Source organism: Astyanax mexicanus, chromosome 4 (assembly GCF_023375975.1).
Source record: "Astyanax mexicanus isolate ESR-SI-001 chromosome 4, AstMex3_surface, whole genome shotgun sequence".
In the NCBI taxonomy this organism is placed as follows: Eukaryota; Metazoa; Chordata; class Actinopteri; order Characiformes; family Acestrorhamphidae; genus Astyanax; species Astyanax mexicanus.
In genome coordinates, this window is record NC_064411.1 from 16,933,208 (window position 1) to 16,951,017 (window position 17,810).

At 37.4% G+C, this 17,810-nt stretch overlaps 3 protein-coding genes across 4 annotated transcripts in view; 1 reads left to right on the plus strand and 2 right to left on the minus strand.

Moving 5' to 3' along the window:
• Positions 1-17,810, minus strand: part of LOC125801343 (zinc finger protein 239-like) — a 210,248-nt gene that overhangs the window by 51,301 nt on the left and 141,137 nt on the right. The gene's annotated exons all lie outside the window — the stretch shown is intronic.
• Positions 1-17,810, plus strand: part of LOC125780521 (zinc finger protein 239-like) — a 115,594-nt gene that overhangs the window by 24,781 nt on the left and 73,003 nt on the right. The gene's annotated exons all lie outside the window — the stretch shown is intronic.
• Positions 7,544-17,810, minus strand: part of LOC125801126 (uncharacterized) — a 101,347-nt gene continuing 91,080 nt past the window's right edge. The window contains exon 2 of the mRNA XM_049477260.1: positions 7,544-8,619. The gene's annotated coding sequence lies outside the window, so the exon portion shown is untranslated. The remainder of the gene's footprint in view (positions 8,620-17,810) is intronic.

Sequence of the window (17,810 nt, forward strand, 5' to 3'; positions counted from 1 at the left end):
TAGTTTTACTAAACTATCATATATACCTTTTGTTTTTTTCTTAGTCAAAGGCTCCCTATTATCCTTTGTTTGCAAAGTTCTCTCATCTAAAAAAAAAAAAAAAAGTAGTGCATAAATGTGCTGTTAACTAACAATTGTGAATGATATGACACTGACCCATTTTTTTCTGTTTCATTTCATTTCAGCAGCACTTACAATATACAGTATATCCAGTGTGTAATTTCTGGTAAGTTGCTGCCTACCTTCACTGCTGTCATAATATTTCAGGGGTCTTTTTGTTGGCCTTTTTGATGGTACAGTTTCTTCTTCGGTATCAAAAGTGGATTTGTGCTCTGCTGTTCTGCTCCATTTGAGGGTTCTTTCAAAGTTACCTGAATGTCAAATGGTAGCAATAATTAGACACTCATAAGAATGTTATGACCACCTCCACCTCGCTATCTATTTTGTCAGCTCCACTGATCATACAAGCCACTGTGTAATTATATAGTAAAAAAGTGTAATTGTATAATAATTCTCTCTGTATAAATCTGTTTGAAAGGTTTTATCAGTCATTTTGAATCTAATAAATTACAGTAATATGTAATGTAAAATTGAATATCCACTGCAGTCAACATTTTATTAAAAAGTCTTTATTGTACAACTGCTCATTGCAGCTTCTGTCAGGATCAAGGAAATAAAGTTTTTATTTCCATCTTCTAATAAAAGCTTTTTATTTACTGAAGAATGCCATAGATATTCAAACATTTGAACAGCAAACATTTGTACAGTAAATTGACCAAATAATGTGTATTCTCTCACTTCTTATACAGTGTGTGCATGATTGGAAGCTCAGCTTTACCTGTGGTGGCAAAGACTCTGATTTTCCTGGAAATCCAGTTGTCTTCATCAAGAGTCTCCTCCTTTTTTTGCTCTTTTGGTTGGGTTATTTGGCGGCCAGTAACTGTACTGTTGCTGAAATACATGCAGCATGCACACAGCTACAGTAATTGTATTTCTGTGATATTAATAACAATAAACAATATAACAGTTGTTATAATGATTACAAATATTTGTCATACCCCATTTTCTTCATAGGTCCAGCACTGAGCCACAATGCCAACCAGATTTTCCTCAGTAAATTCCACAATGTAGTACATTCTGTAGAAAAGACAGTACGTGTTCATTTTAATACAACTTTAAGAGATAATCAGAGATTATATTATTTTGCAATGCATAGCAGTACACTCACATGGCAAAAATAATGTATATCCTATTCAAAATGTTTTTTCTTTTAATTGTCAAATACTTTTTAGGTGTGTATGATGCCTGTTCTGACATTCACTATCCCTTCACCAGCATTTATTATCTGACTGCAGGACTGCTATTGTCAGATAATGGAACCATAGAAGTCAAAATAGGCATAATATTCAGGCATGATCTTCTAATTGAATATACCAAATAATAAAAGTGACATTTTCAGACATGGTGTCTTGGTATCTAATATCCATTTTAACCCTTTAATCCTAAGGCTTAAAAAGTTCCTTGATTTAATTAAAATTACTTACATATTCTTTAAATGTTGAATTGGTGCCTTATCTCCATCTAATCTTAATGGCATATTTTGTTTACACTTGATGTAATATGCCCATAAATATAGAATTGTCTTCTATGTGAAGCCTGATGGCTCTCTTCTCAATTTTATCACAGGTGATCCATTTCATTGTAGTGGTATTTTCTTTGAAGCTGAAAGCCCCAATGAGAAACGAGGTGCATGGCTCCATGAAGAGGGGTGCAGGATGATGGTACACTCGACAAAGGACCTTTCCATCTTTCTCCATCTCATCTATAACTTCGCAACATTCCTCACCTTCAAGAAAGTATGCTCTGTCCTTAATGCTTCTTGTTTTTTTCGCTACAAGGTCATGGAGTGGTGCTGACTTTCTTTCCTCAATACGGTTGGCAATCTGTGTGAGGGGGTGTGTTCCGCTACGTACCATTCTCTTCAAGGTATGCAGGTATGTTTCAAATTTGAAAGCACTGCAGTTGTCCAGCCCATTGAATAACACAGCATCTTCTGTAATATGAAGCAAAGAGTGAGTGTTGTACACCAGAAATTCTCTTCCATAAAGATCCCTCCCTCTGCTGACAAAGTACTGAAGGAGGTTTTGTGCGTACACTGCGTACTGTTTGATAAGTGAGGGACAAACTAGGATGCACATTGCCACACTGAATGTAAGGAAATGGAGGTACAGGTCTCTCTTCAATATTCCTTTTAACACTATCTTTCCTGTGTACAGCATGAACTGCCTGAACTCTGTTGCTTTCCATCTCTCAAGCTCATTTTGGCCTCGAGGAGTGCGGGAAAAGATGGAGGGGATTTCACTTTTTATGTGAGCAAGCCTACTGCTCACTTCTTCTATTTGGACAGAAGACATCCTGAAACCTTTCTCTCCCCTGCTCCACATGTGCAGAAGTTTTTTCATGACTCCTAGGCAGGCTTGATGCATGTAATCAACAGGAAAACTTCTCACCATATCAATGGGCAAACTGACCAGTGGTGTATTTCCGTTGTGATGCTGTGGCTGAATTTGGTTCCTAAAAGAGGCATCTGTGCGTAAGGTGAGGTCATCTGTCTGCTGATATGTGACCCTTTTAAGCCACTCGCCTTTTTGGTCACATTTATCACAGCCATAATAACCAGAGCACAGCTTTGTGTTGCGAATAAAGGCTTTCGCTGGAGCATCACAGACAATGCAAAGAACGTTGATTTGCAACGCTCTTCCCTTGTATTGAAGGCCGCCACTTAACAGTTCTTTGAGGTCTGTGACCATGTCATCCAGGAAATCAAGATTGTGTGGACGATTTTTTCCACATGTTAGTGTTGTGGGGAAAACAGTTATGGGATTGAGGTGGACAGCACACAGAACAGGCCACATAATTCTTGCTGAGCTCTTGAACAATGGCAGTCCATCAACATTAAAAGACAGGTAAATTGTGTCTGACAAATGTTCAGGAGGGTACTTCTCCAGGGTCTCTGTCAACTTCTGATGCAGTGTATAATGAAAGTATTCCATGCCAGATTTCTGCTTTTTTGCTAGCTGCCTTGGTGTCTTAAGTAGACTACGTGCTGAAGAGGGGAGTTCTGTGTGGCCATGTGTTTGAAGAACCTTCAACAGCTTGTCAAGGGCGTTGTTCTTAACCTGGTAAGCTGAAGCCCAAGTTGCTAGGTCAGTTGCTAGTGATGAACATCCCAAATGTTCTTCCTGGTCTGATTCTTCACATTTATTGTCTTCAAGGTACATTGTGTCCTCCATGTCATCCTCCAGATTTGCGTCTTCCCATGTGGATGATCCTCCAGCAGGCTGAGGGGGTGGACTATCTTCAGTGTCCTCCATATAACTAGAGGTATCACTAAGATCACTCACATATTCTGAAATCGTTTCTTCATGATCATAATTCATAGTTGGCTGTTCTGTCTGACACTCAGATATCTTTCTGAGCACACGTCTAGCTGACCTCCAGGATCTTAGATATTGCCTTGATCTTTTTTTCTTTTCCTCACTCATTCTAGGGAAAAAAATTAACATGAATGAATAGTCCTGAAATACATGTCAGCATACAAACCCTGTTTTGTGAGGAGGGTAAACATTATTCTAGACCTTCTGAAAGTTATGTGTACTGACTGAATGCAAATTACAGTGTTATTAAACTAGTACTGGATGCACACTTTATTTATCTACAAATGCAGGCTGTAAGCCACACCCCTGTAATTAACACCTCAACACTAACCCGAAACCACACCTATATTAGCTCCTTAATCAACAATACCCAATATGCAGCACAAGGTTACCAAACAAACAAGTGTACACAATCTAGCTAAGAGTATCTTTAAGCCAGCCTACACAATGCTATGTGAAATATAAACAAAATATTGAAACTAGGAGGTAGTGTACTAATTGGAATAAAGCACCCCTGGTTGGCTGATGGTCTTAATGTGAGGACAAATTAGGTGCCTTATTAGATACTGAGATGATTCACATTTAAGGGCCTTTTATACTATATTACTATACTGTAATAGATTTCTGAAGTCTCTGTACTTAATGTTTGACACTTAATCCTTCTACCCCTACATTTCACAATAATAATGTTCTTTTTACTTTTTAAGATACTGTATAAATATGAAAAAGGGTGGATAATTTGTATTTGGGGCATATGAACTTGCAATGGTTAATGGAATGTTGCTGATGTTGACATTTATTATGCTAAATCTTCCTTATAGATCTGAATATATAAATGCATTACTTAAGTCTACTAGAAGGGAATACACATTGATCATACGATGTAACGTGGTACACCCAAATGAGCTTAACTAAAGCTTACTCAGTGCATTAAACCTCATTCTTTAATTAACTAAGATACTGGAAGGTATCTTGTTCGTTACTGCATAAATACAAAGATTATAAACTTACATGCTCTCATGAAACACACACAGAACAAACTCCATGGCACTCAACTTGCAATTAACCACTGAAACAGTCTGCAGCAGAGAGGCCCCTCAGGCAGCTGAGCAATTAATAAGCTGGCTCCTGATTGGCTCTGCCTTCCACTTTATTGGCTCTGCCTTCTACCTAATTGTCTCCTACCTTTAACTAGCTCTGCCTTCTCAACAGATACTCCTCTTTGTTTGGAGTTATAGTATGCTGAGAATATGAAGTTAAAATGTGTTGATTTCAGTGTGTGATTTGTTTCTGAAAGATGTGTTTCTTGTCATAAACAGATATCTGCCTCTAGGGAAGTGAGATGGTGAAATGGTTGGTTTGTTTTGTCTGTGAGCCAATACTGCAAATGATCCTGGTTTACATACCCCAGCAGAATTTTTGCTTTTTATGCCTTTTTTCAGAATACATGATAACACAAAAAACTTTTTTTTTTTGTTTGTTTTTTTTTTCCACTCACGGTTAGTGGTTGGGTGAAGCCATTTACTGTCAAACGACTTTGTTTTCTCTTTTTAAATCCTAATGACAACCAAACACATCCAAATGACCCTGATCAAAAGTTCACATACCCCAGTTCTTAATACCATGTATTGCCCCATCTAACATCAATGACAGCTTGAAGTCTTTTGTGGTAGTAGTGGGTGAGGCTCTTAATTGTCTCAGATAGTAAAGCTGCCCATTCCTCTTGGCAAAAAGCTTCCAGTTTCTGTAAATTCCTGGGCTGTCTTGCATTAACTGTGCGCTTGAGATCTCCCCAGAGTGGCTCAATGATACTGAGTTTAGGAGACTGAGATGGCCACTCCAGAACCATCACTTTGTTCTGTTTGTTCTGATGACAGGTCGACTTGGCCTTGTGTTTTGGATCGCTGTCATGTTGGCACGTCCAAGTACATCCCATGTGCAGCTTTCAGGCTGATGAGTGCAAATTTGCCTCCAGTATTTGCTGATAACATGCTGCATTCATCTTTCCTTCAACTTTGACCTTTGAAGTTTCCTGTGCTTTTGTAGCTCACACGTAACTTTTATGATTTTGGTCTCATCACTCCAAATGACCTTGTTCCAGAATTTTTTTCTTCTTTCTTCTGGCAACTCGACCATGCAGCCTATTTTTCTTCAAGGGCCTCCTTATTGTGCATCTTGAAACAGCCACACCGCTAGTTTTCAGAGAGTCCTGTATTTCAGCTGATGTTATTTGTGGGTTTTCTTTGATTTGGTTTTTACAGAGCCCTGATTTTTTCATTTGTTAATCAGTTTGAACACTGCTGACTGGCATAATTAATTCAAGGGCATGTTTAAGATGCTTATCCCTGGAGTTTAAACGCTTTAGAAATATGTTTGTAGTACTGAAACATTCTAAGTTGTTTTATGTTGATAAATGAGTTTTTTTTCTTCATTATAAAAATGCTCTAACAGTTATAAACTATGATTTTGCTAAATTTCTCCATATAAACACATTCATTTGGTCTAGCTTGGGAGCGCCCTCTAGTGTGTGACACACCCAGAAGAGTTTGCAAGTGGATATTCTCTCTAGAAGTTCTGTGTCAGTATAGCGGAGAGTTTAGATACAGGTTGGAAGTGTTTACGGAAGAAGGCACTCTCGCTGTACTGCTGTTGGGTTAACTTATTCCCAAAATCGATCACATACAGTGGTTTGTTTAGACCTTTCTGACCCTCACAATCGATTGCCATGGAATTCGTTCATGTCGATGAAAACTTTAGAGAAAAAGCTTGTTGCACTCGCTGTAGTCAGATACGGTAGGTTGGCTAACAGGTTAGTTAACCTAGCTAGCTAAGCTAACATAGCTAGAGTTAACATAGGTAACTCTAGCTAGCTCTAGCTAACGCTAGCTAGCTTAACCTGGAGCGAAGTTAGAGTAGCTAGCTAGCATGGCTAGCTAACTTGTCTATTTAGACTATTTAGAAACAGTTGCACATGACCTCGATCAGCTGTGTAAGTTTTCATACACTGACACTTGATTAGTTACTTATTGCTGTTTTAAAATTGTCTCACCTTGGTCTGTGAAACCGATGGATCCGGAGGTCTGCAAGGATAAGATGGATACTTATTTAGCTAGCTAGCTTAACTATAGTAGTCGTTAACTCACGTTACCTAGCTAAAAAACAAACAAATTCTATACACCATATAATAATAATAATAACAATAATAATAATAATAGTAATAATAATAGTAAAAAAAATATTACTGAAACGTTGTAAAACTTCTATATACACTACCGCGACGCTGTACTCTGCACCAACTGTAACCAAGCTATTTAATAGCTTATGCTGTGTACATACGTAATAAAAATATAAGTAAAACTGTTGATTTAACAGTAACGTTATTTAGCTAGTACTAGTCTAATGATTTAACGTATTAAAAAACCTTACAATTGATCTTTCAGAAAATAAGAATCGGAGTAGACGTGCTATTGGTGGACAGAGATGGATGAAACTGACAGTTTAAGGTGATGACCAGGCTATGTGGAATGCTTGATATTGAATGCCATTAGGTCATAGTGTGAACTTTAGATGATTCTGTGTTCAGTTGTTGGATACCAGTGATGCAGTTCTGTCATCCTTTTATTAGGCTTTTTGCACAGGTTTGTTGCAGCTCACATACCATTCCTACAGCAGGTGTGTGTGTGTGTGTGTGTGTGTGTGTATATATATATATATATATATATACACACACACACACATACGTATAATGTATTGAAATAATAAAATATATATATTCTTGGCCATTCATTCCTGCCCACACATTTAAAATATTTAAAACTGTCTTTATGGAGGCCACAAGGCTCCCTTGATAGCCCCACTCTTAATAGCATGTGATTAACGATGGATGTAAAGTTAATAAACATTGTTAATATTTATATGTCAGTTTCTACCTGTGTATATAAACACTTAAGCTTTGTTAAACTTCTTTTCTTCCCACAGGTTAGCTTTTGTCTGATGCCTTCCCCTTGTTGTAGAAATGAATTTACAAGGTGTGTCCGCACCCACCTCTCTCCTGGGCTACAACTCCCATGCGTGTTCGTTGAATAGAGAGTCAAAACAGATGGAGGTGAAGTTGAAAGCAAAACAAGTATTTATTACTGAATTCAGGAGAACATACAAACACGGTTACGACCGTTCAGCATACGTTCTGAACCTCTAATGATCTGACTCCATGTATATACCAAAAATGACGCGATATCTGCCGATGAGGCGTTGCTAAAAATCATCTTATGTCAGCATGCATGGCGTTACGTGTTAGAGCTCAAGATTCGCTAGTGTATGGCCTTGAGAATGAGTAGCCAGACAGCACGGCTTTGTTCAGTAATTAGACAGTGTTGCACTCCCCGTGCGCATGCCCTCCTCAATTTGACAGGTGAAGGTCTTCACGCGCACAGAGAGAGAAAGACTGTATTGTTTGTCCAAAAGTCTCTGTATTAAGCGAGGTCATGCAAAATGCACTATCTGCTGATTTTGTAGCTGTTAGTGAGAAAAACATGCAATCACACAATGGGTTTCAGTGAGGTGTCAGTGGCGCGTGATTGTCCGCTATACAATTAGGTCTATACGTTTATGTATCATGTGGGTTAGTTTGTCAGCCTAAGGCCTGTGTTTAGTCACATGCTTGTTAAAAACAATGCTTCACTATATACGTGAAGAATATGGTGGTTAATGGTTAGTTTTCTATCTAAAATGTGTGTAGTAATAAAATGGTCAATATGGTGTTAATATAAATGTGTGTAATAATAAAGTGATCAAATGTGGTGTAAGTATTGGTTAATGCATACAAAATACAGGGTTTCACAGATGATTATGTAATTTTAGATACAAGATAAGTAATCATGATTGTGAGATACTTGTCAATATATTCAAGGTAAAACAAGGTTTCTTCGTAAGATTTCCCACAATTCCCCCTTTCGACGTATCAAACAGATACGTCGACAAACCGTAATTCCTCCAAATCATGTATTTACATATGTTCAACACTTGAAAACATGTGTATGAACATTTTACTAAAATGTGAGAGCGAAAACCTGTCGCGGCAGCCTTCCAACCTATTTTGACAGGAAAAATTCTCTCACAGCCCCTCTGCCACCCAGGCGGCTAATGAGATGAACTCTATCAAAGGAGGAAGTGACATCATAACCTTAAAGTCATCCCCAAGACTAGTTGGTTGACAGCAGTTCCTCTTGCTCTTCCTCACATTCCAGTATAGGCCGATCCCAATTGACATGTGTCGACCTAATTACGTGTTCCCACTTGTTACAAGGTCTGGCTTTATAAGCTGCTTAATCGGTGTTATGGGTGATTCTCATGAAGCTGCATGCAACATGTCCATGACAATTTTTAAAATCAGTACTTAATTCACAAAAACTCTGATATTGTGTGTAAAGCAAATAGGTAGTACTGTATGGATCAATTGTTTTCATTATCATAGAAAATTATTTTTATATAAATTAATTAAAAAAAAATATATATATATATATGGAAATTCTCATCACCGTTATGTGTCCGTACCCCTTCCTTCTAATTTTAAGTTAAACCATATTAAAAGTACTAAGCATATCGAATCAATAAAATAGATTAAAGTCATTTAAAATATCAACATTTATACATAATATAAATATTTTTGAACAAAAAATGTACTTGATTTTAAAGAAAATAACTGTGTCCGAAGAATTTTTTCTCATTACCGTTTCATGATTTTACCCCCCTAAAAATACACTGTGCCTTTAAATTGATCAGTTATCCCATGATGCCTCACTTCAGATACAAGCTTCAAAATGGATATAAGGTCAGTTGGTCACTATTCTCTCCGTTTGAGAAATCGGCGTTAATATTGCTAAAACTGTCCTCAGTTACACTGTGTATCATCATTACCGTTATGGTTTAATACTCATTACTTTTAAAAATATAAAAATAAATTATTTCATTAATATTATCACAATATAAGGCTTCGACAGCTGGCAAAGTTATAGGTTGTTATCATATTAGCATTTTAAGTTATTTGTGAAATTAGCTAAGAGCATCTCATTACCGTTATGGATCTAAAATGTTAATTGTTTTAAATGTTTCACATCTTATCATAACTTTTCTTCATTTTACTATAGTATACCCCTCACCTGTTGTCCACATGAGTTTTTTTGATCAAACATATTCTAAAATAATTCCCATTAATTAAAAAAAAAAAATTAAAAGATATTTTACAAATGTTGTATCGGTAATGAGGGTTGCTTAACTATAAATAAATAAATAAAAAAGATCAAAGTAATTGTCAAGGACTGCTGTTAAGTTGATGGGATTTTGTTGTGGAAATATGAAATTAGTCATCAAAAATGTTTTGAACCGTTGATCTAGCTTCGTCATTTACTGTAACGGTAATGAGAATTATTCTGGATCATATAAGATTCAAATGATAATAAAATTCTATTTTTTAAAAAAATATATGAAAAAATAAACAATATAGTAAAATACACATTCTATTTTAGCATCTCAACTTGAAAAAATGCTGCAATGAGGTGAAAAACTTTTTTATGTTAATGTGAAAGTCTTCGTGAGAATCCCCCTTATGGTTACACTTAAGATTATCATCACGGGACCAACACAAGTACACCGCTTCCCCCTTGGACCCCTGCTTACCACAAGTAACCACGTCGCATAAGTCCACTGTCCATATTGTCATCTCACCCCAATATTAGTCTAATTCTATACCTCCCCAGCGCCTGATGCATTTTAAGTTAGGCTGATTGATGGTTGATCGTTAGGTTCTATTAAGCTGTGTTGTCTGGTCTGTAGTTGTTGCGTTTGTCGGGTGTACGGTTGCTGATGTGTTTACAATTGTTCCCTCTACCGTTGTTAGTTGTTCTTGCTTTGATACGATGGCCAATGTTATTATCATGATACCCATGAGGGCAACGGTTATTATTATCTGGAGCCATATTGGAATAGCCAGAGGAAATGCTTGTCCGTTATAGTTTCCGTACTTTGACCTGTCCCACCCCCTTTTTCCGTACCAAGCAAGCCATTATTAAACCATAAATGTGTTTTCCCTCTAAGTTTCCCAGTATTTAGTAAACTTGTTATCTATAGCTCTATATGTGTAAGTGTTAAGGTTACAGAGTGTATATATATATTTTTTTTTTTTTTTTACAATTTCGTTTTTTCAAGAGTCTTTCGGCCACCTGTAAAGGAAAGCAATGTTCAGTACAACCTGTAAAGAAAAAATAATGTGTTCCCCCCCTACTTTAGCAAATCACAGTTTATAACCCTATATGTGTAAATGTTAAAGTTGCAATTCGTGTTGTTCGTTTCTTCTTTCTTCTTGTTTCAGGGTTCTTGAAGGTATACTACCTTGATGTCTGCAATATCAGTGAATGAAAAGTATGGGCTGGTGTGTGATAAGACTATGTGTGTTTTTTAATGAGATGTGTTTAAGAGTTTCTGTATGTAGTGTACTTTGACGCAATCGAAACGTTGTTGAATGAGTCACTCCCTCACTTCTGCTCCTCAGTCACAGCCATGCTGTGTGCTGTCTGCTGCTGTGCTCTGAGAAATCTTTTCTCTGCTGTGGCCAGGCCAGGCCCGTGCTGCGGGGGCTCTGCTGCCCCTCCTTCCTGCTGCTGCTGCTGCGGGGTGAGTGTGCTACCCCTCCTTCCTGCTGCGGGCCTCCATCTGGGTCAGACGATTCAGCTGCTGTGCTCACCGCTCCCTCTGGCTCTCTAAGCGATCTCTGTTGTTGCACAGCTGTAGAACCCTCGCCTGTCAGTTGATCTGCATACGTTGTTCTCTCAGTCACCTGGAAAGGCTCAATCCAGCCAGGCTCGTTCCCCTTTCGTGCGTAGTGGCGGAGGAGCCCTCACTCCGTGTCTGTATTGGTCCACCTTTGCACCACGTTCTCCTTCTCCCCCTGTGTAAACAGATCTGAAACGAAACTTTTGTATTCGTTATAATCATGTTTAAGGTTCACTATTCATTTTGGAAGTTTTTAAGGCGTGTCTCCTTTCTGCAAGTTAAAATACATGGTTAAAATACATTTATCACACTTGACTTGAGCTCTAATTTCCCCTTGGAAGTTAATTATTTCATATTTAAATTTTGTCTGTGCACAGATTTAAGCCCAATTTTTGTTTTCTTACCTTCCTCAGTTGTCCTGATTTTCAGTTATACTCAATCATGATCTTTAATGTCAAAAGTGCTTTAAATCCCTAACTTTTAGGAATTTTCAATTTTAAATTGCAACCTTTAATTATCATCACCATTAATTACTTGCTTTTACCTTCATTTTGTTCACATCCCTTTCCCTTTTAGTGTAACTGCTTCCCTGTGGCTCTGTTATATCCAAATTAGCTCTCACAAACACTAACCAAGCTAAAGATCACACACCTCAACTCTGCAGCATCATTGTACAGACCATATTTTACTACTTCACAGCACAAAACTGCTGCTTTAAACGCACCTGCTGTTAAGCCTCCCACTTAGAGCTTCCTTTAGATCTTCTCATATTGTATTGGTAATACCTTATAGATAATAAATAAGAAACAAACATTTGGAAATACATCTGAATCATGTTTTTTATATAGATCGTAATGATCAGCTGCTCTATTTTCCCCTCCATATCCACACTGATTAATAGAATATCAGGGCCCAAAGTTTTAAACTCAAACAAACTACACATAATGTGGCTTCTGTCTCAGGAATGGTTCCATATTGATGTATTGGGCTTTCTTGGGTTACTTTTGCTTGGACTTCAGAATTACTGTTTGTGGCTATATTATTTTACCTGCCACTTTAATTTTCTGTGGTGTGTTATTTTACCAAGAAATTATGTTTCTGACTTTTTCAATTCCCAAGATTTTATTAAGCCTTGATTTCTAGTTTTAGTTGATTTTATTTAGTGCTTTAAGAATTGGGATAAGTGGAACGTGATTATTTTTCTCTGTATCAATCGTTCCATTATAAACAATAATATTATCAATATTAATAAACACAGATGTTATGCTTTGCTTTGTCCACGTTATTTTAGCAAATAAAATCCAAACAATGCTTTTACATTTCCTGATAAATATTTTCAATATGTATTTATGCATATACAATGCACAGCAGATTGCTTTTCACAATTATCAACAATACCTCTATTTCCTTAAACAATTTATCAAGCCTCACACATTGTTTTTCTTGTTCAAAAAATGGCTTACATGTTGAATAGTGAAAGTTTAATTTTGTGTCTACATTTCATATTTTAAAGTTATGATTGAGTGTGTCTTAAAAGCTAAAACTTTTACAATATTGCTGAAAGTAATTGCTCATCTGCATAGAGGTTGTTTTAAAACCATACTTTAAAAAGATAAACAAGCTAAAAGTTTAAAAAAAAAATGCTCTACGTCTATAAAATAATGATTGGTCAAAAATTTTTAGTAATAGTGGTGAGGGATGAAAAAGGTAATAGGTTTAAAAAGTCAAGAAAAAAGGTAAAAAATAATGGCTGGGCGAATAATGGTGGTAATAATGATTATCTATTTACCTCTCCCCCTTTTTCTGAAACAGAATTTCTGTTTCAGAGAACTTAACGCAAAATTGTTTCACCCTTTTACTGTCCATTGGGCTGGTCTTCCCTTCCCAGGCCTCCACGGACACACACCCCATCACTTCATTCATCCACTCACTCTCCCCCTGGGCTGCGCTTCCCTTCCACGATGTTGTCTCCGTTTTCTGTTAAAATGCATGTGGTGGTCAGATCGAAACTGTGCCTGCCTTAGGTTGTCCCGTTGTAGTACGTTGGGATCTTACCCGTCTTTGGCTAACCAGCCTAGCCCACTGAACCACACACAGCGTAGCAGCACTGTTTAATCAACATTCAGTGCCGTAGTGCCCCCGCAGGGTACAGTTAGGGAACGCAAACCCAGGTATGTCACACTGTCATAAACACACACTCTGGTGTTTACTGTGAAAGCCTGTGCAAGGCACCAAGTACCCATGGTTTATTATTTGTTATTATTGTATACATATTTTATTTATTACCATCATTATCACCACTTCTCTTCCACTTAATTTAGCTTAAAGTATTTGCTTTGATGCCACTGCTCTGGAATAGACCCAAAAGAGTGCATGTCAATGAATTATTCAGATTTGGCATCTGTACCTTAAAGGTGTACCACAAGGTTAAATTTTGGTCCAGTTTTATTTAATATATATATACATAAATTATAGTGCTGGCTCTGCTTCTCAGATTGCAAACTTTACCATTATGCAGATGAAACAATTTTATATTGCTTAGCTGATTTTGTTCATGCTACAGCCAGAAAATTATGCATTTGTTTTATAGGTGACATTGTATAAGCATGAAAACTAAATTTATGCTGTTTTCCAGATCTCTTTTTAGTCTAATTTAATACTATACAGAAAGAAAGTAAAGCAAGTTCTTCATTGCAGGAAGTAAAGCGTATTGAAAGCAAAATAGAAAGCTCAATTTTTTAATATATTTGATTATGTCCCCTTATCAGAAAGATACCCAATTCCCTGTAGCTTGAAATAGATGCAACACTGCGTTTCCTTTAAAAATAATAATAAAAAAATAAAAATAAGGTCTTTCCTCACTGGTTTCTGAAATCTACTATCGCTCTTAAGATAATCAAAATATTAGCATAGACGGATATCCATGAGATCATAGAGAAATTAGATATTACATCTGTCTGATAGGTGATGCTAGGACTGAACTGAGATCAGTCTGAATAAGAAACGAATATTAAGATAATTAACTAAATCACCTGATAGAAAAAGCTGTGTTTGGAATGGCTCGCTCATTAATTCATTCACTATTCACTATGTAGCATTTCTTGTTATTGAACTGATTATTTAAGAATCAAACAAGAAACCATATTTATTCGTCCTGCTCTGAGTACAGCTTATACAACAGTGCTGCATGGCATAGTATATTTTGGAATTTCTAGCATACATCTTCTGTACAATATTATTATAATATAAATTAATTAATAGTGAACTATATAGGGGAAAAATGTACTGCTAAGTTTCGACAGAGTATTTCTGCAATAGGAAACGATTCCGAAACAGCCACACACCTTCATTATGTTCATTATTAGATTTGCGTCCCTGTTAGGTTAGGGCCCCCAAGATATAGTCTAATACCCAAAATTAAGGTAATTATGGTCCTCAATTCTGACTCCCCTTTTTCTTTTTTTTTATTTTGTATTTGTGATGCTAACCAACCCCATAATCCTTTTATTAAATTCTCTAAATTATCTAATTATCTATCCAGTCACACACCATTATTCAACAACTTAATTATTAATATTAACCTTCCCCAACCTTGCTTACATTAAAGTACACTGTACTCATGATTGGGTATTCACAGTTTCATATTTTCATTTTAGAACTGTCTTATAACCTATGCATATATTATATTATATTATAGTTATATGTAGCATCAGTCACTTTCGTAATCGATGTCATCACACTTTACTCTTTTATTTATTGAATTATTTATGACCATTAGTAATATCTACTGCACTGCTCCGTTTACAGATAGATCTTTACCTTGTATAGTTAGGTTTTGTATATCCTTATATTTATATATATATCTATCTACCCATACAAAAGCCTTTTCCCCCTGTTCACCTCTGTCCCCCATCTCACAAGTGCTAATTCACAAATAGCCAACCTCTCAGTCTAAAGCCAATAGGCTGGACCAACTCCACCTACTTCACCTTGGACTCCTCCCCTGCAGTGGGACTCATCCATTCCTATTTCGTTGACACACAAGAGTTCGTACACTCAACCAATCACATCGCTCGCAGGAACCCTGCGCACACACATTTCAGTAGCACTCACTCTGTTTCACACACACTCTAACGCATACGCACACACTTATGTTGCATTCAGTCTGTCTCGCACACACTGTAACGCATACGCACACACTTTTTTCAGTCTCACAGTTCCACACACAAGTCTAACACATACGCACACACATTTCAGCAGCGCTCACTCTCTCGCACACATTCTTTGATTCGCTGCCACACACTTTCACGCTCACAGGTGCACCTCCACAGTATCATGCAATAACTATTAATTTAATAACTTTTAAAAGTTCGTAGTAGGTACAGCGTATACTAATTTTTTACGAAATGTTTTGAACAGGAACAACATCTGTTTATTTTTAACACAAACATAAGACACTTACAGTAGGAACAGCGTCTACTCTTCCGAATTAAAAATAGGGAGGTCGGTACGACGTCGACCCGAGCAGGTACAGCGTCTGCTCTGTTTAACCAAATAAAATAGATAAGAACAGGTACAGCGTCTGCTCTTCTGAATTAAAAATAGAGAGGTCGGTACAGCGTCGACCCGAGCAGGTACAGCGTCTGCTCTTTTTAACCAAATAAAATAGATAAGAACAGGTACAGCGTCTGCTCTTTTTAACCAAATAAAATAGATAAGAACAGGTACAGCGTCTGCTCTTCTGAATTAAAAATAGAGAGGTCGGTACAGCGTCGACCCGAGCAGGTACAGCGTCTGCTCTTTTAAACCGAATAAAAATAGAGGTGAGTAGGAACAGCGTCTACTCTGGCTTTTTGCGAGCGGATCAATATCGAGGTGAGCCTTACACCTGGCCGTTATCCGAACTTCTCGTCAGAAGCCGGGGGGAGACGCCAGCATCCAATCCTTAACCCTTGATTAGGAACAACATCTAATCTTTTTATAAACCTTTGAGTAGGAACAGCTTCTACTCTTTGTTTTTTCTTTTTAATAAACAGCTCAGTATGCTGTCTGCTTCCCTCCGGACAGCAGCCAGGCCGCCGATCCACTCAAATTTAGAAATAACCAATATGCAGAATTTGATAAAACCGGCTCTGCTTACCTTTTTAGTAGAAGTTCGGCCGTGAGTGGGTTGGCGTCGGATGCTGCCCTTCTGTTAGACTCTTTGGGGTCCAAAATGTCGGGGTCACCATCTGTTGTAGAAATGAAAAATGAAAGGTGGGTTCGCACCCACCTCTCGCCTTGGGCTACAACTCCCTTACGTGTTCGTTGAATAGAGGAGTCTAGACAGATGGAGTGAAGTTAGAAGCAAAACAAGTATTTATTACAAAAGACTGGATCCAGGAGAACACAGAAAAGAGCGGTCGTTGACCGTTCCACATATGCTCTGACCCCCCTAATGATCTGACTCCATGTATATACCAAAAATGACGCGATATCTGCCGATGAGGCGTTGCTAAAATCATCCCATGTCAGCAGGCATGGTGTTACGTGTTAGAGCTCAAGATTCGCTAGTGTATGGCCTTGAGAATGAGTAGCCAGACAGCACGGCATTGTTCAGTAATTAGACAATGTTTCTCTCCCCGTGCGCATGCCCTCCTCAATTTGACAGGTGAAGGACTTTACGTGCACGGAGAGAGAAAGACCGTATTGTCTGCCCAAAAGTCTCTGTATTAAGCGAGGTCATGCAGAATGCACTATCTGCTGATTTTGTAGCTGTTAGTGAGAAAAACATGCAATCACACAATGGGTTTCAGTGAGGTGTCAGTGGCGCGTGATTCGTCTGCCATACAATTAGGTCTATACGTTTATGTATCATGTGGGTTAGTTTGTCAGCCTAAGGCCTGTGTTTAGTCACATGCTTGTTAAAACAATGCTTCACTATATACGTGAAGAATATGGTGGTTAATGGTTAGTTTTCTATATAAATGTGTAAAAAATATACTGTGAGTAATAAAATGATCAAATATAGTGTTAACATTGGTTAATGCATATAAAATAGTTATGAAATGATCAAATGTAGTGTGAGTATTGGTTAGTGCATATAAAATACAAGGTTTCACACGATGATTATGTAATTTTAGATACCAAGATAAGTAATCATGATTGTGAGATGTTTGTCAATATATTCAAGGTAAAACAAGGTTTCTTCGTAAGATTTCCCACATTAGCCTAGCTAGCTACACACCCTGTAATTTAGCTGAGCTTATTGTCTAACTTGGACGTTAACGACAGTTTTATCCAATGTCAGATGTTTTAATGACATTCAGTGTGATTGTTATGTTTAACATAAATAATGTCAAGTTTCAATGCCCACAGTTTCAAACAGAGATTCGTCAGGGAGAGTGAGCGTCAGGGCTACCTGTTACAGGTCGATGAGGAAGAGTGAAAAACCTCACGACCTCAGAGTAGGGAGGAAAAACAGTGTTTTAGTTCACAGCCTCAGTCAGATTCATGTTCTGGGGTTTTAATGTGGCTGGGTTAGCTATTTAGTGATTTAGGACTGAAATAACAATGTAAAATCCTTAGTTATTTTATATATTACAACTAGCTAGTTAGTATAGATTG